At 45.4% G+C, this 21,580-nt stretch overlaps 1 protein-coding gene across 2 annotated transcripts in view; it reads right to left on the bottom strand.

The window, feature by feature from the left end:
* The window catches only part of LOC126283989 (scoloptoxin SSD14-like), a 399,534-nt gene that overhangs the window by 346,359 nt on the left and 31,595 nt on the right, over positions 1–21,580 (bottom strand). Inside the window, exon 1 of one of the 2 annotated variants that reach the window (XM_049982532.1) lies at positions 7,473–7,543. The exons of the other annotated variant lie outside the window; for it this stretch is intronic. The gene's annotated coding sequence lies outside the window, so the exon portion shown is untranslated. Of the gene's footprint in view, positions 1–7,472; positions 7,544–21,580 lie in introns of those variants that run through there. 2 annotated transcript variants of the gene reach the window in all.

The raw sequence follows: 21,580 nt of genomic DNA, 5'->3' as shown, positions 1-21,580 counted from the left end.
GCATTGTCAGTTCAGAAGCAGTAAAAACAGGATGGGTCGGTCAGGAGAGCTAATTGATTTCTAACGTTAGTTAGTCTTTGAAAGTCACCTGAGTGAAACATCCATCAGCGACACTTCAAGCTCTCTAAAAGTTGGCTGTTGGTGACGTGAGTGTGAACTGGAAACGCCAAGGAACAATCACTTGAGCAGGCAGACCTCATGTACTCACTGAAAGAGCCATCGAGCACTGCAGAGGGTGGTTGTAAAGTTCGCGAGAACTCAGCACCTTGAATTACTCATTAGTTCCAGAGTGGTACCAGCATCCAGCTAGCACAGGGACTGTGCGTAAGCAGTCAGAAAGAATGGGCTACAGTGGTGCCGGCCGCAGTGGCCGTGCGGTTCTGGGCGCTACAGTCTGGAGCCGAGCGACCGCTACGGTCGCAGGTTCGAATCCTGCCTCGGGCATGGATGTGTGTGATGTCCTTAAGTTAGGCGACTGATGACCTCAGAAGTTAAGTCGCATAGTGCTCAGAGTCATTTTTGCTACAGTGGTCTAGCGGATTCCCAAAAGCCACACACTTCGGTATTCAGAGCTAAAGTGCAAAGTACGACGGTGCTAGACAGTGGAACGAGTGATGTGGAACTTTGAATTACGCCGTACCCTGTGGCAAACCCATGACGCCTTTGTGTTTGGCAAACGCCTGGCGAGCGTGACCCACCATCGTGGGTTGTGCTAACGCTGAAGTATGGAGGAGTTGCTGTTATGGTATAGGGGTGTTCTTCACGGTTAGAGAGGTCCCTTCGCTGCGCCAAAGAAAATGCTAAATGCGGAAGGATACGAACGCATCTTGCAGTGTTGTGTACTACGTACAGTAGAAGAACAGTTCAGAAACGATGATTGTTTCAGTATGACAATGCAGACTGTCAGAAAGCATCATTTGCGAAGCAACAGGTTTTGGGCAACAACATTCCTGAAACGGACTCGTCCAGCCTGAAAATTTGTGTTAAAGACTATGGGACCAAGCTGCTGAGGTCATTGGTCCCTAGGCTTACACACTAATTAATGTAACTTAACCTAACTTACGCTAAGGACAACACACACCCATGCCCAAGGGAGGACTCGAACCTCCGATGGGGGAGTGGGGGGGGGGGCACTCGAACCGTGACAAGACGGCTGACACCGCCCGGCTACCCCATGCGGCGCCATTCCAGAGCCACAAACTGAACTCAATGGAGCATCTCTCTGGCGTGAGTTAAATGGAAATGCCGTGTGGTTAGGGCCTCCCATCGGGTAGACCGTTCGCGGGTGCAAGTCTTTCGAGTTGACGTCACTGCGGCGACTTGTGTGTCGATGGGGATGAAATGATGATGGTAAGGACAACACAACACCCAGTCCCTGAGCGGAGAAAATCTCCAACCCAGCCGGGAATCGAACCCGGGCCGTTACGTATTAACACTCAGTTGCGCTGACCATTCAGCTACCAAGGACGGACGGCGTGAGTTAGGAAGCTGACTTGCTCCTGGACTCAACGTTCAAAATCACTGCCTTCTAATGTTGCAAGTGACTCTAAAATATTTCTATTTGCTGATGAAAAGAAATGGCTCTGAGCACTATGGGACTCAACTGCTGTGATCATCAGTCCCCTAGAACTTAGAACTACGTAAACCTAACTAACCTAAGGACACCACACACATCCATGTCCGAGGCAGGATTCGAACCTGCGACCGTAGCAGTCGCACGGTTCCGGACTGCGCGCCTAGAACCGCGAGACCACCGCGGCCGGCTATTTGCTGATGACTCTAGCGTGGTAGTGAAGAGTATTGTCTCGAATATTGACACAGTATCAAGTAACGCAGTTCAAGACATAAGTTCATGGCTTGTAGAAAGTAAATTGATGCTAATCTCCATAAGACTCAGTTTATTTTCACACAATTCAACAAAAACAGACATTTTGATTACAAAGAATGGGCATACGGTTAGTGAGACTGAACAGCTGAAGTTCCTAGGTGTTAATGCAGCTAGTATGATGTAGTGGTATGTCCATGTTGAGGAACTTGTTCAAAAAGTAAATGCTATTTTTTTTACTCTTACAACAGTATCTGAAATAAGTTATTGTCCAACTAGGGAAGTAGTCTGCTTTTCTTATTTTCGTTCGCCTATGGCGTATGGTATTATTTTTTGGGATAAGTCTTCTGATTCGAAAACGGTATTTTTGGCTCAGAAACGAGACGTTCTAGCAATATGTGGTGCAAGATCGCGAACCTGTTCAGTAGTCTGGTAATTCTGAGACAAGACTCTGAATATATATTTTCTTTGGTGTCGTTTGTTGTTAAAAATATTACTTTATTCCCAAGAGTTAGCAACTTTCACTTAGTTAATACTAGGCAGAAATTCAATCCTCATAGGGAACGCACATTCTTCACTCTAGTGGAGAAATGGGAGCAGTATTCTGCTGCATACATTTGCGATGAGCTGCCATAGTTAAAAAGTAAAGCTAATACCTGTGTTGCGCTGATGATTATGTTTGTTTAAACTTATGGATTATCATCTGCATAGGATTCATATACATTTCATTTTACCTCTTATTGCTCTTCTGTTATACACTGACGAGGCAGCACATTATGACCACCCGTCCAGGCGATAGTAGCTTCACCTGCTAGTCAGACACACGCATAGTACACATAGTATCATTAGGGTGCTGTCCATGTGTAAATTGCGAAGGGGCGCCATCTATCTGACTTCGACGGAGGACAGTTTGTGATGGCCCAGAGGCTCGGCACGACTTTGTCAGGTTTTCGAGGAGTGCTGTATTGAATGTCTTCAACTCGCGGTGAAACCAAGGTGAAACGACTTAAAGACGTCGTTGGGTTGGGTGGCCACCCATCATTACAGATGTCAGGCGTCGTAGGCTGGGCAGACTGGCAAACCAGGACTGGCGGAAGTAACATCAGATTTTAATGCTGGGCAGAGTACAAGCGTGTCTCAACACAAAGGGCACTGAACACTCCAAACGATGGGCCTCCGCAGCCGACGACCCAGTCATGTGCCAATGTTAACACCACGACACTGCACGATGGCGCAGTGGCAGAGTGTTGCATGGTCTGATGAATCCCGAGACCTTCTTCATCATGCGTTCGGGAGGGCGCGAACGCATTGTCCTCCAGGCTAAGAGCTCACTGAAACTTCTACTGTGGGATGGAGGCAAGTTGGCGGCGGCTCCAATATACTGTGAGGAACATACATTGGTCCAGTGGAGCTCGAATAAAGCACAATGACGGTAAAGAAATATCCTACACTGTTTGCAGACCAGGTTCACACCTTTCCATGACGATCACGTTTCCCGAAGGCAGTGGCACTTTTCAGCAAGATAATGCGCCATGTCACGAGGGCAGGCGTGTGATTGAGTGGTTCGAGGGACACAGTGCTGGCCCCCCAACTAGCCAGATTTGAACCCAATTGAACATATCTGGGATGCGATTGAACGTGGCGTCAGATCTCATCGCCACTCTCCTCGGAATTTACGGTAATTGGGTGACTTCCGTGTGTAGATGTGGTGACAACTCTCTCCAGCGTCTTAGCAAAGCTCATAGTTTCCATTCCACAACGCGTTGCCGCTGTTATCCGTACTAGAGGTGGGCATACTGGCTATTAGGTATGTGGTCATAATGTTCTGGCTGATACGTGTAATTTCATGTACTGACTAGTTCCATGTCATGGAGATTTGCTCATCAGTTTAGTCCTAAGAAACATCACATGTAAAACAGAAATTTTAGGAAACCTTGTCTGGTTTCGGCTCGTGAGGAAGAATGGACTGTCATTTGTCCGCAGACATTCAGACACTCACTGAAAATGCAATGTTTTGGTTAAAACAAGCGTTCATTGCATAGTGCTGTGGAATGTGGAAAAAACCGCAAATTGGCGCTCATAAGAAGAAGCAGAACACCAAAAATGCAACAGGAGCGTTATATGTAAGAAATTGTCCACGCAACCTATAAGTACAGTTCAAAACATTACTACTTAATAGGAAATAGCAACCACCAGAACTGTTTATAACCTATAGACACAGTGACAAAAATGTAAATAAAATAGCTAACATATGTACATATTCCAGGCCACTGATGATACCTTGCAGAAAATAAAGGCGAAACGCATATGGTACTAAAATTGTGTTTTATTCAGTTGCTGTCAGACGGTCCATAAGTAAAAATTATCAATATACCGTATTATTACACGCAACTGAGGAAGACAGGACTACAAAAACCTTATAAATGTTCAGTGTGAGCACCATTTGTCACACGGCACACATCAAGTCTATAGCCGAGTTCTTCCCAAATGTTGATAAGTGTGTCTTCAGTGATTGTAGTAACAGCTGCTTCAGTCTGGTTTCTTAAGTCAGGGAGGTCTGCTGGTAGCGGAGGCACGTACACACCATCCTTGATGAAGCCCCAAAGGAAAAAATCGCATGGCGTTAGGTCGGGTGAACGTGGAGGCCGTGCAAAGCAAGCCCTGTCATTGGGTCCGTTGCGGCCCATCCAGCGCTTGGATACAGTGAAGTTCAACCAATCGCGTACTTCACTATGTCAGTGAGGTGGCAAATGAAGTCCTCTGGCTCATCTTCTTCCAACTGGGGGAAGAGCCATTGCTCTAGTGTATCAAGGTAAGAAGTCCCAGTTACAGTAGGTTCACCAAAAACGTTAGGCCCATAAACTTTCTGCCAGGATACGGTACAAAAAGCAGTCACTTTAGCGTAATCTCGTTGCATTTGTACCACCTCGTGAGGATTTTCTGAGCCCCAGATGCGCACATTGTGAGTGTCTACATGTTCACTAAGGTGAAAGGTCGATTCATCACTGAAGACAACATGATCCAGAAAATCTTCATCGTCATGAAATAACTTTTCTTTTGCTACGTTGACATGTAATCCATGGTCTGCTGGCTTTAGAGCCTGTAATAACTGAAAACGGTAAGGATGTATTTGTAAGCGTTTTCTTAAAACTTTCCAAACAGTCGACACGGGAACTTGTAATTCATAGCCTTCCGGACTGATATCTTTGGGCTACGAGTGAACGACTCTCTCACTCGCACAAGAGACTCTTCACTAACTCTTGGTCATCTTGTTCTCTTCCCTTTACAAAGGCAGCCGGTATCTTCCAACTGATGATACCATCTACGAATGTTATTATCACTTGGAGGATCACAATCAAACCTAATCCGGAACGCACGTTGCACAGTAACTACAGATTCGGACTTTGCAAACTGCAAAACAAAAAACGCTTTCTGTTCACTAGTCGAAATCTTCGCTGCTATCGCTGTCTAGTCGATTGCGGCGGAAACATTGCGCGCTGCGCATGCGCACAGGTGCCAAACAGAACTGTTTGAGTTGCTCTTTCATTTGACATGTCATTTAGAACTGTTGGTTTAATGTAATAAATATTATAAAACGTTAAAACCGCGATATTCATTTACAAACAACCTGTATAATTTACTTTACTTCACTTATATGGTCACAAATTTTTGTCATCAGACTGCCGGTTTCGGTCTAAAATCACCATCTTCAGATCTGTTTTATAAAGAGATGTTGTAATATACTGGAACCGTAGAGGCATCGTCAAACCTTAAACACAAAATCAGCACCAGAATCGTCAAATATATGTAAACAGCATACGCAAGAGAAATCTCAGCAGCACTACTGTTCAAAACAAACTCAGCAGCGGCGTTTACAAAGAGGTGTCAGTGTTGACAGACAAGCAGTGAAATAACGGCAGTCTGTTTTGAACAGTAGTACTGCTGACAAGATGACTCTTGCCTACGCTGTTATTTTACATATGTTTGACGATGCTGGTGCTGATTTTGTGTTTTTCATTTGACGATGCCACTATGACTTCAGTATATTAGAACATGTTTCTTACAAACCAGATCTGTGTTTTTCATTTGACGATGCCACTATGACTTCAGTATATTAGAACATGTTTCTTACAAACCAGATCTGAGGTTGGTCAGTATAGACCGAAACCAGTAGTCTGACGACAAACATTCGTGACCATAGACGTGAAATAAAGGAAATTTATTGTATATTCGGATCACTGTTTTATTGGCGACCGTGTCGCGGCTTGTGAAAGTACACTACTGGTCATTAAAATTGCTACCCATGCAGCTTCAAGACGATACCACAGTTCATCAAGAGTAGTGACTGGCGTATTGTGACGAGCCAGTTGCTCGGCCACCATTGACCAGACGTTTTCAATTGGTGAGAGATCTGGAGAATGTGCTGGCCAGGGCAGCAGTCGAACATTTTCTGTATCCACAAAGGCCCGTACAGGACCTGCAACATGCGGTCGTGCATTATCCTGCTCAAATGTAGGGTTTCGCAGGGATCGAATGAAGTGTACAGTCACGGCTCGTAATACATCTTAAATGTAACGTCCAGTGTTCAAAGAGCCGTCAATGGGAACAAGAGGTGATCGAGACGTGTAACCAATGGCTACCCATACCATCCCGCCAGGTGATATGCCAGTATGGCGATGACGAATACACGCTTCCAATGTGGGTTCACCGCGATGTCGCCAAACACGGATGCGAACATCATGATGCTGTAAACAGAACCAGGATTCATCCGAAAAAATGACGTTTTGCCATTCGTGCACCTAGGTTCGTCGTTGAGTACACCATCGCAGGCGCTGCTGTCTGTGATGCAGCGTCAAGGGTAACCACAGCCATGGTCTCCGAGCTGATAGTCCATGCAGCTGCAAACGTCGTCGAACTGTTCGTGCAGATGGTTGTTGTCTTGCAAACGTCCCCATCTGCTGACTCAGCGATCGAGACGTGGCTGCACGATCCGGTACAGCCATGCAGATAAGATGCCTGTCATCTCGACTGCTAGTGATACGGGGCCGTTGGGATCAAGCACGGCGTTCCGTATTACCCTCGTGAAGTCACCGATTCCACTTGCTGATAACAGTCATTGGATCTCGACCAACGTGAGCAGCAATGTCACGGTACGATAAACCGCAATCGCGACAGGCTACAATCCGACCTTTATCAAAGTCGGAAACGCGATGGTACGCATTTCTCCCCCTTACACGAGGCATCACAACAACGTTTCACCAGGCAACGCCGGTCATCTGCTGTTTGTTTATGAGAAATCGGTTGGAAACTTCCCTCATGTCAGCGCGTTGTAGGAGTCGCCACCGGCGCCACCTTGTGTGAATGATCTGAAAAGCTAATCATTTGCATAACACAGCATCTTCTTCCTGTCGATTAAATTTCGCGTCTGTAGCACGTCATCTTCGTGGTGTAGCAATTTTAATGGCCAGTAGTATATAAATTCGTTATTTGCTGCTCTTGCTGGTATTTCCAGGCTACCAAAAATTTCGTGCTGATGACATAGGAAGCTGCGTGTATGTACGGTGAACTGCGTGCGCCTGATTAGAATTACTGCCACCGGGGAGACGAGGCTGGCGGCCAGTGTAGTGAAAACCGCAGAGGGACTCACCGCACGGTTGCGCTGCGCCTTCGTCCGCAGAGCTGGAGTGCGAGCACAGTGGTGGCTGGCTGCCGACTGCCGGCCTTCCCGGGTCACGGCTTTCGCTTTGAGCGCAGGTAGTGGGGCGCTGCACCGGACACTCCCAGGCAGAACAGAACGACGCGCCGGGCCCGTCACTGTCGCCGCCGTGTTTACTGTCTGCTCAGCGTTCCGTGCACGTAGCCGAGCACTGGCCGCAAAGGTGCACTACAGTGCCGTGCTGGCTAGTGGCTGACATCGGGCGTACAGACAAGCTCCATCACTGTCTACATCTACACACCTCTCCACAGTTGTCAAGCGATATGGACCCGCACATACAAAACAACAGTAACAGCAGACTGGGTCGATAAAAATCAATTCAGTGCCGATGGTACTGTTACCGGCGACTGTGCCGCTAAAGCGGAGTTATTGAACGCAGTTTTCTGAAATTCCTTCACCAGGGAAGACGAATGGAATATTCCACAATTTGAAACACGAACAGCTGCTAGCATGAGTTTCTTAGAAGTAGATACCTTAGGGGTTGCGAAGCAACACAAATCGCTTGATATGGGCATGTCTCCAGGTCCAGATTGTATACCGATTAGTTTCCTTTCAGATTACGCTGATACAATAGCTCCCTCCTTAGCAACCATGTACAACCGCTCGCTCACCGATAGATCTGTACCTACAGACTGGAAAATTGCGCAGGTCGCACCAGTGTTTAAGAAGGGTAGTAGGAGTAATCCATCGAACTACAGACCTATATCATTGACGTCAGTTTGCAGTAAGGTTTTGGAGCATATACTGTATTCAAACATTATGAATCACCTCGAAGGGAGCGATCTACTGATACATAATCAGCATGGTTTCAGAAAACATCTTTCTTGTGCAACGCAGCTAGCTCTTTATTCGCACGAAGTAATGGCCGCTATCGACAGTGGCTCTCAAGTTGATTCCGTATTTCTAGATTTCCGGAAAGCTTTTGACACCGTTCCTCACAAGCGACTTCTAAACAAGCTGCGGGCCTATGTGGTATCGTCTCAGTTATGCGACTGGATTCGTGACTTCCTGTCAGGAAGGTCGCAGTTAGTAATAATAGACGGCAAATCATCGAGTAAAACTGAATTGATATCAGGTGTTCCCCAGGGAAGCGTCCTGGTACCTCTGCTGTTCCTGATCTATATAAATGATCTGGGTGACAATCTGAGCAGTTCTCTTAGGTTGTTCGCAGATGATGCTGTAGTAAGGTCATCCAAAGACCAGTATCAGTTGCAAAGCGATTTATAAAAGATTTCTGTATGGTGTGGCAGTTGGCAGTTGACGCTAAATAACGAAAAGTGTGAGGTGATCCACATGCGTTCCAAAAGAAATCCGTTGGAATTCGATTACTCCATTAATAGTGCAATTCTCAAGCCTGTCAATTCAACTAAGTACCTGGGTGTAAAAATTACGGACAACTTCAGTTGGAAAGACCACATAGATAATATTGTGGGGAAGGCGAGCCAAAGGTTGCGTTTATTGGCAGGACACTTAAAAGATGCCACAAGTCCACTAAAGAGACAGCTTACACTACACTCGTTTGTCCTCTGTTAGAATATTGCTGTGCGGTGTGGGATCCTTACCAGGTGGGATTGACGGAGGACATCGAAAGGGTGCTCGTTTTGTGTTATCACGTAATAGGGGGAAAGAGTGTGGCAGATATGATACGCGAGTTGGGATGGAAGCCATTAAAGCAAAGACGTTTTTCCTTGCGGCTTGATCTATTTACGCAATTTCAGTCACCAACTTTCTCTTCCGAATGCGGAAATATTTTGTTGAGCCCAACCTACATAGGTAGGAATGATCATCAAAATAAAATAAGAGAAATCAGAGCTCGAACGGAAAGGTTTAGGTGTTTTTCCCGCGCGCTGTTCGGGAGTGGAATGGTAGCGAGACTGTATGATTGTGGTTCGATGAACCCTCTGCCAAGCACTTAAATGTGAATTGCAGAGTAATCATGTAGATGTAGTTGTAGATGTAGAACAGCCCTGAAGTAGCGATATGCACATACACAGGTGGCGGTAGTATCGCGTACACAAGGTATAAAAGGGCAGTGCATTGGCGGAGCTGTCGTTTGTGCTCAGGTGATATGAAAAGATTGCCGCTGTGATTATGACGGCACGGTGGGAAGTAACAGAATTTGAGCGCGGAATTGTAGCTGGAACTAGATGCATGGGATATTACATTTCGAAATCATTGTTATTGTTGTTGTGGTCTTCAGTCCTGAAACTGGTTTGATGCAGCTCTCCATGCTACTCTGTCCTGTGCAAGCTTCTTCATTTCCCAGTACCTACTGCAACCTAAATCCATCTTAATCTGCTTAGTGTATTCGTCTGTTGATCTCCCTCTACGATTTTTAGCCTCCACGCTGCCCTCCAATACTAAATTGGTGATCACTTGATGCATGTCCTACCAACCCATTCCTTCTAATAGTCAAATTCTGCCACAAACTCCTCTTCTACCCAATTCTATTCAATACCTCCTCATTAGTTATGTGATCTACCCATCTAATCTTCAGCATTCTTCTGTAGCAAACATTTCGAAAGCTTCCATTCTCACCTTGTCCAAACTATTTATCGTCCATGTTTCATTTCCATACGTGGCTACACTCCATACAAATACTTTCAGAAACGACTTTCTGACACTTAAGTCTATACTCTATGTTAACAAATTTCTCTTCTTCAGAAACGCATTCCTTGCCATTGCCAGTCTACATTTTATATCCTCTCTACTTCGACCATCATCATTTATTTTGCTCTCCAAATAGCAAAACTAATATACTACTTTAAGCGTCTCATTTCCTAATCTAAGTCTCGCAGCATCACCCGATTTAATTCGAATACATTCCATTATTCTCTTTTTGCTTTTATCGATGTTAAACTTAAATCCTCCTTTCAAGGCTCTGCCCATCCCGTTCAACTGCTCTTCCAAGTCCTTTGCTGTCTCTGACATAATTACAATGTCGTCGGCGAACCTCAAAGTTTTTATTTCTTCTCCATGGATTTTAGTACTACTCCGAATTTTGCTTTTGTTTCCTTTACTGCTTGCTCAATATACAGATTGAATAACATCTGGGAGATGTTCCTTTCCTGTTCCTCGACTCTTGTAACTGCCATCTGGTTTCTGTACAAATTGTAAATAGCCTTTTGCTCTCTGTATTTTGCCGCTGCCACCTTCAGAATCTTAAAGAGAGTATTCCAGTCAACATTGTCAAAAGCTTTCTCTAAGTCTACAAATGCTAGAAACGTAGGTTTGCCTTAGCTTACTCTATCTTCTAAGATAAGTCATAGGGACAGTATTGCCTCGCGTGTTCCAATTTTTCTACGGAAACTAAACTGATCCTCCCCGAGGTCGACTTCTACCAGTTTTTTCCAATCGTCTGTAAAGAATTCGTGTTAGTATTTTGCAGCTGTGACTTATTAAACTGATAGTTCGGTAATTTTCACATCTGTCAACACCTGCTTTCTTTGGGATTGGAATTATTATATTCTTTTTGAAGTCTGAGGGTATTTCGCCTGTCTCATACATCTTGCTCACCAGATGGTAGAGTTTTGTCAGGACTGGCTCTCCCATGGCTGTCAGTAGTTCTTATGGAAAGTTCTCTACTCCCAGGACCTTGTGTCGACACAGGTCATTCAATGCTCTGTCAAACTCTTCACGCAGTATCATATTTCCCATTTCATCAACATCCTCATCCATATCCATAATATTGTGTTCAAGTACATCGCCCTCGTATTGACCGTCTAATACTCTTCCCACCTTTTTGCTTTCCCTTCTTTGGTTAGAACTGGGTTTCCATCTGAATTGTTGATATTCATTCAAGTGGTTCTTTTTTCTTCAAAGGTCTCTTTAATTTTCCTGTAGTCAGTGTCTATCTTACCCCTAGGGAGATAAGCCTCTACATCCTCACATTTGTCCTCTAACCATCCTTGCTTAGCCATTTTGCACTTCCTGTCGATCTCATTTTGAGATGTTTGTATTCCTTTTTGCCTGCTTCATTTACTGCATTTATATATATTTTCTCCTTTCATCAATTAAATTCAATATTTCTTCTGTTACCAAAGGATTTCTCCTCGCCCTCGCCTTTTTACCTATTTCATCCTCTGATGCTTTCACTACTTCATCCTTCAAAGCTACCCATTCTTCTTCTACTGTATTTCGTTCCCCCATTCCTGTCAATTTTTTCCTTATGCTCTCCCCGAAACACTGTACAACCTCTGGCTTAGTCAGTTTATACAGGTCCCACCTCCTTAAATACACATCTTTTTACAGTTTCTCAGTTTTAATTTACAGTTCATTACCAATAGATAGTGGTCAGAACCAACATCTGCCCCTGGAAATGTCTTACAATTTAAAACCTGGTTCCTAAATCTCTGTCTTACTATTATACAATCTATCTGATACCTTCTAATATCTCCAGGCTTCTTCCATGTGTACAATCTTCTTTCATGATTCTTGAACCAAGTGTTAGCTATGATAGAGTTATCCTCTGTGCCAAATTCTACCAGGTGGCTTCCTCTTTCATTTCTTCCCCCTAATCCATGTTCACCTACTATGTTTCCTTCTCTCCATTTTCCTACTATCGAATTCCAGTCACCCGTGACTATTAAATTTTCGTCTCCCTTCACTATCTAAATAATTTCTTTTATCGCATCATACATTTCATGAATTTCTTCGTCATCTGCAGAGCTAGTTGGCATATAAACTTGTACTATTGTAGTAGGCGTAGGCTCCGTGTGTATCACAATAATGCGTTCACTATGCTGTCTGTAGTAGCTTACCCGCACTCCCACTTTTTTATTCATTATTAAACCTAATCCTGCATTACCCCTATTTGATTTTGTATTTATAACCCTGTATTCATCTGACCAAAAGTCTTGTTCCTCCTGCCACCGAACTTCACTAATTCCCACTATATTTAACTATAACCTATCCATTTCCATTTTTAAATTTTCTTACTTAGCTGCCCGATTAAGGGACCTGACATTCCACGCTCCGATCCGTAGAACACCAGTTTTCTTTCTCCTGATAACGACGTCCTCTTCAGTAGTCCCCGCCCGGAGATCCGAATGGGGGACTATTTTACCTCCGGAATATTTTACCCGAGAGGACGCCATTATCATTTAACCATACAGTGAAGCTGCATGCCATCAGGAAAAATTACGGTTGTAGTTTCCCCTTGCTTCCAGCCGTCCGCAGTACGAGCACAGCAAGGCCGTTTTGGTTAGTGTTACAAGGCCAGATCAGTCAATCTTCCAGACTGTTGCCCCTGCAACTACTGAAAAGGCTGTTGCCCTCTTCAAGAACCACACGTTTGTCTAGCCTCTCAACAGATACCCCTCCGTTGGGGTTGCACCTACAGTACAGCTGTCTGTATCGCTGAGGCAGGCAAGCCTCCCCGCCAACGCAAGGTCCATGGTTCAACTGGGGGGGGGGGGGGGGGCGGGGGAGGACCATCTGAGAACTACAGTGTCAACAATGTGCCTAGAATACCAAATCTCAGGCATTACCTCTCGTTACGGACAACGCAGTGACAGACGGCCTTCACTTAACGACGGAGAGCAATGACGTTTACGTAGATGTGTCAGTGCAAACAGACGAGCAACACTGCGCGAAGTAAACACAGAAATCAATGTGAGACGTACGATGAACGTATCCGTTAGGACAATGCGGCAAAATTTGGCGTTACTCGGCTATGGTAGCCGACGACCGAAGCGACTGCCTTTGCTAAAAGCACGAGATCGCCTGCAGCGCCTCTCCCTGTCTCGTGACCTTATCGGTTGGAGCCTTGATGGCTGGTAAAGCGTACCCTGGTCAGATGAGTCCCGATTTCAGCTGGTAAGAGTTGATGGTAGGGTTCGAGTGTGGCGCGGATCCCACGAAATCATGGACTCAAGTTCTGATGTGCGTTGCAAGTGGTTTCTTGATGGTGGTGGTGGTGGTTGTTGGGATGTTTAAGGGGGACCAAACAGCTAAGGTCATCACTCCCCTATGGTTTCTTGAAAGCCTGCAATTGTGGAAAACAATAGAGTCGTTTATAATGTCTTTTCTGCTACTAGTCACGATTTTCTTTCATTCATATTTTACACAGCCCGTTCGGGAAATGATTCTCATTTTCAAGGTGGTTTTCTCTTTGTTCTTTCTGCAGGATAATGCAAGACCGCATATTGCAGGTTCTGTACGGGCCTTTCTGGATACAGAAAATGTTCGACTGCTGCCCTGGCCAGCACATTCTCCAGATCTCTCGCCAACTGAAAGCGTCTGCTCAATGGTGGCCGAGCAATTGGCTCGTGACAATACGCCAGTCATTACTCTTGATGAACTGTGGTTTTTTGTTGAAGCTACATGGGCCGCTGTACTTGTACACGCCTGTTTGACTCAATGCACAGGCGCATCAAGGCCGTTATTACGGGCAGAGGTGGTTGTTCTGGGTACTGATTTCTCAGGATCTATGCACCAAGATTGCGTGAAAATGTAATCACATGTCAGTTCTAGTATAATATATTTGTCCAATGAATACCCGTTTATCATCTGCATTTCTTCTTGGTGTAGCAATCTTAATGGCCAGTAGTGTACTCATAAATAAACCCACGGGGTCTAGTTGTCAACAAGACACTGTGCTAGCTGGTGGTGGCTCCATAGTGGTGTTGGCTGTGTTCACATGGAATGGACTGGGTCCTGCAATCAAACTCAACCTATCATTGACTCCTAACGGTTATGAACTTTATTTTCCCAAACAATATTATGTCACCGGGCCACAATTGCTCGAGATCGGTTTAAAGAACATTCTAGACATCTCGAGCGACTGAGTTAGCCACGAAGGTTGCCCGACATGAATCTCATTTGTGGGACATAGTCGATAAGACAGTTCGTACACAGAATGCTGCACCGGCAACACTCTCACAATTACGGATGTCTGTACATGGCTAGCCGGCAGCTGTGGCCGAGCGGTTCTAGGCGCTTCAGTCCAGAACCGCGCTGCTGCTACGGTCGCAGGTTCGAATCCTGACTAGGGCACGGATGTGTTTGATGTTCTTAGGTTAGTTAGGTTTAAGTAGTTGTAAATCTAGGGGACTGATGACCTCAGATGTTGAGTCCCATAGTGCTTAGGGCCATTGGTACATGGCTCAGTATATCTGCAGGGTACTTCCAATGACTTGTTGAGAACATGCCACGTCTAGTTGCTGTACTATGCAGAGCAAAAAGAGTCCGACACGATATTACGAGGTGTCCCATGGAGTTTGTCACATTAGTGTACATAACATGAGGAACAAATCTATTAATGACATTATTTAAAGCCATCTAAAGCTGGCCAAATCGACTGTTGGTGACGTGATTGTAGAGCGGAATCGCGAAGGAACGACCAGCAAAACCGAGACTAGATTGACGTCAAGTAATGGTGGACGGGGGATTTCAGAGGGTGCTTGTAACAAATCGCTTGAAATCTGCGGAAGGAATCATTCGTTAGTTCCAAAGGGCTACAAGCAACGCAGTTAGGTCAGTGAAGGTACACAGGCAGTTAAAAAGCCATATTGTATAGCGGTCGAGCTGCTCCTCATCTAAGCGACACATTTTAGTAGTCAATGCTAAGCGACGTTTGAGGTGGTACGAAGAGCGACGCAACTGCACAGTGGATGACTGAAAGCGCGTGATTTGATGTGATGACTCACTTTATAACCTGCGACAATCGATGGGAGAGCTTGTGTTTGGAGTATCCACGGAGAACGTCACCTGCCATCATACAGGGTGTTTCAAAAAAGACCGGTATATTTGAAACGGCAATACAAACTAAACGAGCAGCGATAGAAATACACCGTTTGTTGCAATATGCTTGGGGCAACAGTACATTTTCAGGCAGACAAACTTTCGAAATTACAGTAGTTACAATTGTCAACAACAGATGGCACTGCGGTCTGGGAAACTCTATAGTACGATATTTTCCACATGTCCACCATGCGTAGCAATAATATGGCGTAGTCTCTGAATGAAATTACCCGAAACCTTTGACAACGTGTCTGGCGGAATGGCTTCACATGCAGAATAGAAGTACTGCTTCAGCTGTTCAATTGTTTCTGGATTCTGGCGGTACACCTGGTCTTTCAAGTGTCCCCACAGAAAGAAGTCACAGGGGTTCATGTCTGGCGAATAGGGAGGCCAATCCACGCCGCCTCCTGTATGTTTCGGATAGCCCAAAGCAATCACACGATCATCGAAATATTCATTCATGAAATTAAAGACGTCGGCCGTGCGATGTGGCTGGGCACCATCTTGTATAAACCACGAGGTGTTCGCAGTGTCGTCTAAGGCAGTTTGTACCGCCACAAATTCACGAAGAATGTCCAGATAGCGTGATGCAGTACTCGTTTCGGATCTGAAAAGTGGGCCAATGATTCCTTTGGAAGAAATGGCGGCCCAGACCAGTACTTTTTCAGGATGCAGGGACGATGGGGCTGCAACATGGGGCTTTTCGGTTCCCCATATGCGCCAGTTCTGTTTATTGACGAAGCCGTCCAGGTAAAAATAAGCTTCGTCAGTAAACCAAATGCTGCCCACATGCATATCGCCGTCATCAATCCTGTGCACTATATCGTTAGCGAATGTCTCTCGTGCAGCAATGGTAGCGGCGCTAAGGGGTTGCCGCGTTTGAATTTTGTATGGATAGAGGTGTAAACTCTGGCGCATGAGACGATACGTGGACGTTGGCGTCATTTGGACCGCAGCTGCAACACGGCGAACGGAAACCCGAGGCCGCTGTTGGATCACCTGCTGCAGTAGCTCCGCGTTGCCCTCTGTGGTTGCCGTACGTGGTCGCCCTACCTTTCCAGCACGTTCATCCGTCACGTTCCCAGTCCGTTGAAATTTTTCAAACAGATCCTTTATTGTATCGCTTTTCGGTCCTTTGGTTACATTAAACCTCCGTTGAAAACTTCGTCTTGTTGCAACAACACTGTGTTCTAGGCGGTGGAATTCCAACACCAGAAAAATCCTCTGTTCTAAGGAATAAACCATGTTGTCCACAGCACACTTGCACGTTGTGAACAGCACACGCTTACAGCAGAAAGACGACGTACAGAATGGCGCACCTACAGACTGCGTTGTCTTCTATATCTTTCACATCACTTGCAGCGCCATCTGTTGCTGAAAATTGTAACTACTGTAATTTCGAAAGTTTGTCCGCCTGAAAATATACTGTTGTCCCAAGCATATTGCAACAAACGGTGTATTTCTATCGCTGCTCGTTTAGTTTTGATTTCCGTTTCAAACATACCGGTCTTTTTTGAAACACCCTGTATGTACTGCCTTGAGTAAAGTGCGGAGTACATGGTGCTCCAGTATGGTTGTTTCTTCGTGGTTGGCGTGTGGTCCCTAGCATTGTGTACTGCGTACAGAGGAACATTTCAGAGATGTTTCAGCACCACATTATACACTGGCATGAAGCAGTACCCGTGAAGCAATGGTTTGTGGACAACAACATTCCTGAAATGGACTAGCCTGTCCAACTCGTACCCAGTGCAACACTACTTCTGGGATGACTTAGGTAGTCGACTTCGATCCAGAACTCAGCGTCCAGCACCACTAACTTTTCCGGTTTCGCGTTCGAATTTCCATACAACTGCGTGGAAGTATCATGTGATAGGTTGTACATCGTATATATGAATATATAAAGGAGACCGACGTTGTCACGTACGCATTGTAAATAATTGTTAATGCTTCTTGCATGAAAGGTGACGGAGTGTCTTCATTATCAGAACGGTGTAATGAATGATTGCCTACTAGTAGAGGTTGGAACGGCAATGGAAATGAAACGGCAGACCGAACTCAAACCCTGGGTGGAAGGCCCACACAAGTGTGTTGGTCCTGCTTAAGCACAGGAAGTAGCAAGATGGACGTTGAGACACCTGAGCGCTGGAGCACAATAGAGTCGCGACCCGCTGGTTTTGTAGCCGGACGGGAAGGATTATACTTCGGAAACTACGAAAATCTTGAACGCAGCTGAGAGGAACGGGGAAGAGGCATCTTGTCAATCACGCAAACTGGGTTATTTCCGTGGATTTTTACTCAGAAGCATACCATTGTACGAGTATAGGTTTTTCCTTGCAAACTTTCCGCGGTCGACGACAAAAGACTAAAATATCGGTGGTCGGCGTTCGGAAGAATCTGTAGAGAGGGAGAATATTCCGTGGTTTCGGGAATATGATTCGTTTCCGGGATTATGAGGGTGGGGAGCCGAGCCTTGCTGGGAAGCCAGCGTTGGAGAGACGAGGCCTTCCGTTGTGAGCGCCCCTGTGTGACGGTCGCTCGGTTTCAGCTTTGTTGATACATACGGACTTGACGTCTTTGCTCTCAGGAGAGTTTATAGTTAGAACAGTTAGGCACTGTACTGTTGCGAATCTATACGATTCTGGATTCACCTCCGGGTTGGAAGTCGTCGTTGACTACGCAGCGTTCAATAATTGAGAGCACTTCTTCTGTCTATACTTGAGATGTTATCTGAACTCCGCCCTTGTGGCTGGGAGTTCGAGTTTCTCGTCTGTAGAACACAGGGAGGAGAAGACAGTATTAGAGTATAGTAGTCAGAGGACCGCCTTCTGCCGTCCTAGTATTTGAAAGAGTTTTATTTTGTGCCTGGAGTTCTTCCATCGACACAGATGTGTACGAAAACCAGCCCGCCTACGCACCAGACGCATAACATACGGTGATATCGCAAATATCTTCGGCTTATTAGGACTATTAAGTTAAACAGCTGTGATCACGTTAGATTATTTCCACTGAGGTTCCACATCACTGTAGATCATCTTTGAAAGTAGTGTCTTCTAGTGTTTGGTTCGTAGATTCTGTCAGTCATTTTGCGTTATTTGTGTTAGATCGCGTGGCCATAAAAAGGGGGCAGAGTTCGGAAATTGATAAATAATTTTACTTAGGAAGTAAAGACATTTGTCATAAAGGGTGTTTCTTTTAATCTCCAATAAACGTATAATAAACAACGTTTATCATTTAGTAATATTAGTTGCCTTCATCATTCATTTATGTTTATATTTTAATTTACGGAATTAAGAGATCCTAAGATCTGCTTCAGGGGTAGTCAGACAGGGCCAAATCATCATTTTAGCGTTTATTATTTTCCGTTGCGCACATTTATTTTACACCCGCCTGGAGTAGCATCTTGGAAGGCATGAAAACTATTGAGGAAGGAATAATAACAACAAACAGAAATTTTGTGAAAAAGGCGTTCCTAGTAAAACGGTTTCCATAGATTCTCTCTAATGTTGAATAAAAATTTACCCGCAACGGTGTGAATACCAGATGTTGCACTCTGAAAACGGCTCCTCAAAAGTAGTCTGCTACTGAGGACAGAAATACTCAACTTAGTTTCTCATTGATAACATATTCCTTTATTCAGACAGTATTGACAAGCGTCTTAGTGGAACACAGTACTTGCAAATCCTTCAAAATGGTTCAAATGGCTCTAAGCACTATGGGACTTAACATTTGAGGTCATCAGTCCCCTAGACTTAGAACTACTTCAACCTAACTAACCTAAGAACATCAAACACATCCGTGCCCGAGGCAGGATTCGAACCTGCGACCGTAGCAGCAGCGCGGTTCCAGACTGAAGCGCCTAGAACCGCTCGGTCACAGCATCCGGCGCAATTCCTTGAGAGTCTATTGCCGAAGTACCTTGAAAGTGTAGTTGTGCCTACAGTAACTGTAATATACACTCAATAGTGCGTAAATTAGACTCAAGAGCGCATAGTGTTTAGACAGCTCCTATGTTAGGGAATATCGCCAGTCTGTCGTTGCTGCACGTCACGCGGCTGTCACGTTGTCAGACCTTTAAACTGGCCACCAGCTTGACATGCGAGCGCGGAATGGGTAAGGACACGGTATCGGGCGTCTGATAGCGAGCAGATAGTGTGCGTACGCCGACGTGAGGGGCTTTCCAACGCCAAGGTCGCCAGGCACTGAGCTTTCCTCAAGTCACCGTGTCAAGGTCCTTCAGTCTCTCAGACAGACCAAAACACTGTGCATAGCGGACTACACACGAGAGCGCAGTACAACTGCAACCAAGTCCGGACCTCTGACTGTCACAGAAGAATGTGCGAATGACAGGGTCGTCTTGAGTTAACTTAAATATTCCAAAACTCAAACACACTAGCAGGGCCGTTATCGCCAGAGACGGAGCGAACGTGTGAAACTCAGTCTTCTGACTGGCTTGATGCGGTCCACAACGACTACCTCTCTTGTCCCGACATCTCACATTACCACTTATACCCAAAGTCCTCAATATTATGTTGAATGTATTTCAACCTCTTTCCCCCACAATTTTCGTTCTCTAAAGATCCCTCAGCCATCAAATATTCCCTGACATATCCTATTATACTGTCCCTTTTTCTTGTCACTGTTTTCTACATTTTACTTCCCTCGTCTGTTTTGTAGAGAACCTTCTCATTTCCAGAATTTTATTCTGGAAACATCACTCAGGCTGTGGCAATATCTTTTCTTCCAGGAATGCTAGTTCTGTAAGGCTCTCAGGAGAGCTTCTGTGAAGTTTGGAAGATAGGAGACGAGGTACCGGTGGAATTAAAGCTGTGAGGGCAGGTCGTGAGCCGTGCTTGGGTAGCTCAGTTGGTAGAGAACTTGTACGCGAAAGGCAAAGGTCCCGAGTCCGAGTTCCGGTCCGGCACACAGTTTTAATCTGCTAGGAAGTTTCAACCCTCTCATTTCTTGTTTTACCAGCCCACATGCCTTTTTAACGCCTTCTTATAGCTCTAAATCTCCACCCCTATACCATGTTACCCATTTATGATGTTTGTCAGCAGTTTCAAGCCACTTTAACTTCTGTTAAACTTCATAAATGGCAGAGATCTGATCGGTCCACCGTGGTGCCTGGATATTTAACTACACTGGCTCCACCCAGTACATACATATCTGGGCGGAACTGTTACTGCTCGCACGATTTGATACACATATGTACGAGGTGCATTCAAGTTCTAAGGCCTCCGATTTATTTTCTCCGGACTGGAACGAGATAGAAACATGCGCATTGTTTTAAAATGAGGCCGCGTTCATTGTCAATACGTCCCAGACATGGCAGCACCGTATGGCAGGTGGAATTTTACCGCCAGCGGCGAGAAAGAGAACTGTTTTAAATACTTAAAATGGCGACGTTTTCCTTACTTGAACATCGTGCAATCATTCGTTTTCTAAATTTGCGTGGTGTGAAACCAATTGAAATTCATCGACAGTTGAAGGAGACATGTGGTGATGGAGTTATGGATGTGTCGAAAGTGCGTTCGTGGGTGCGGCAGTTTAATGAAGGCAGAACATCGTGTGACAACAAACCGAAACAACCTCGGGCTCGCACAAGCCGGTCTGACGACATGATCGAGAAAGTGGAGAGAATTGTTTTGGGGGATCGCCGAATGCCTGTTGAACAGATCGCCTCCAGAGTTGGCATTTCTGTGGGTTCTGTGTACACAATCCTGCATGACGACCTGAAAATGCGAGAAGTGTCATCCAGGTGGGTGCCACGAATGCTGACGGACGACCACATGGCTGCCCATGTGGCATGTTGCCAAGCAATGTTGACGCGCAACGACAGCATGAATGGGACTCTCTTTCCGTCGGTTGTGACAATGGATGAGACGTGGATGCCATTTTTCAATCCAGGAACAAAGCGCCACTCAGCTCAATGGAAGGACACAGATTCACCGCCACCAAAAACATTTCGGGTAACCGCCAGTGCTGAAAAAAATGATGGTGTCCATGTTCTGGGACAGCGAGGGAGTAATCCTTACCCATTGCGTTCCAAAGGGCACTACGGTAACAGGTGCATCCTACGAAAATGCTTTGAAGAACAAATTCCTTCCTGCACTGCAACAAAAGCGTCCGGGAAGGGATGCGCGCGTGCTGTTTCACCAAGACAACGCACCTGCACATCGAGCTAACGTCACGCAACAGTTTCTTCGTGATAACAATTTTGAAGTGATTTCTCATGCTCCCTACTCACCTGACCTGGCTCCTAGTGACTTTTGGCTTTTTCCAACAATGAAAGACAC

Source organism: Schistocerca gregaria, chromosome 1 (genome assembly GCF_023897955.1).
Source record: "Schistocerca gregaria isolate iqSchGreg1 chromosome 1, iqSchGreg1.2, whole genome shotgun sequence".
In the NCBI taxonomy this organism is placed as follows: domain Eukaryota; kingdom Metazoa; phylum Arthropoda; class Insecta; order Orthoptera; family Acrididae; genus Schistocerca; species Schistocerca gregaria.
The sequence above is the reverse complement of the archived record's forward strand: the minus strand, read 5'-3'. Positions and strand labels throughout refer to the sequence as shown.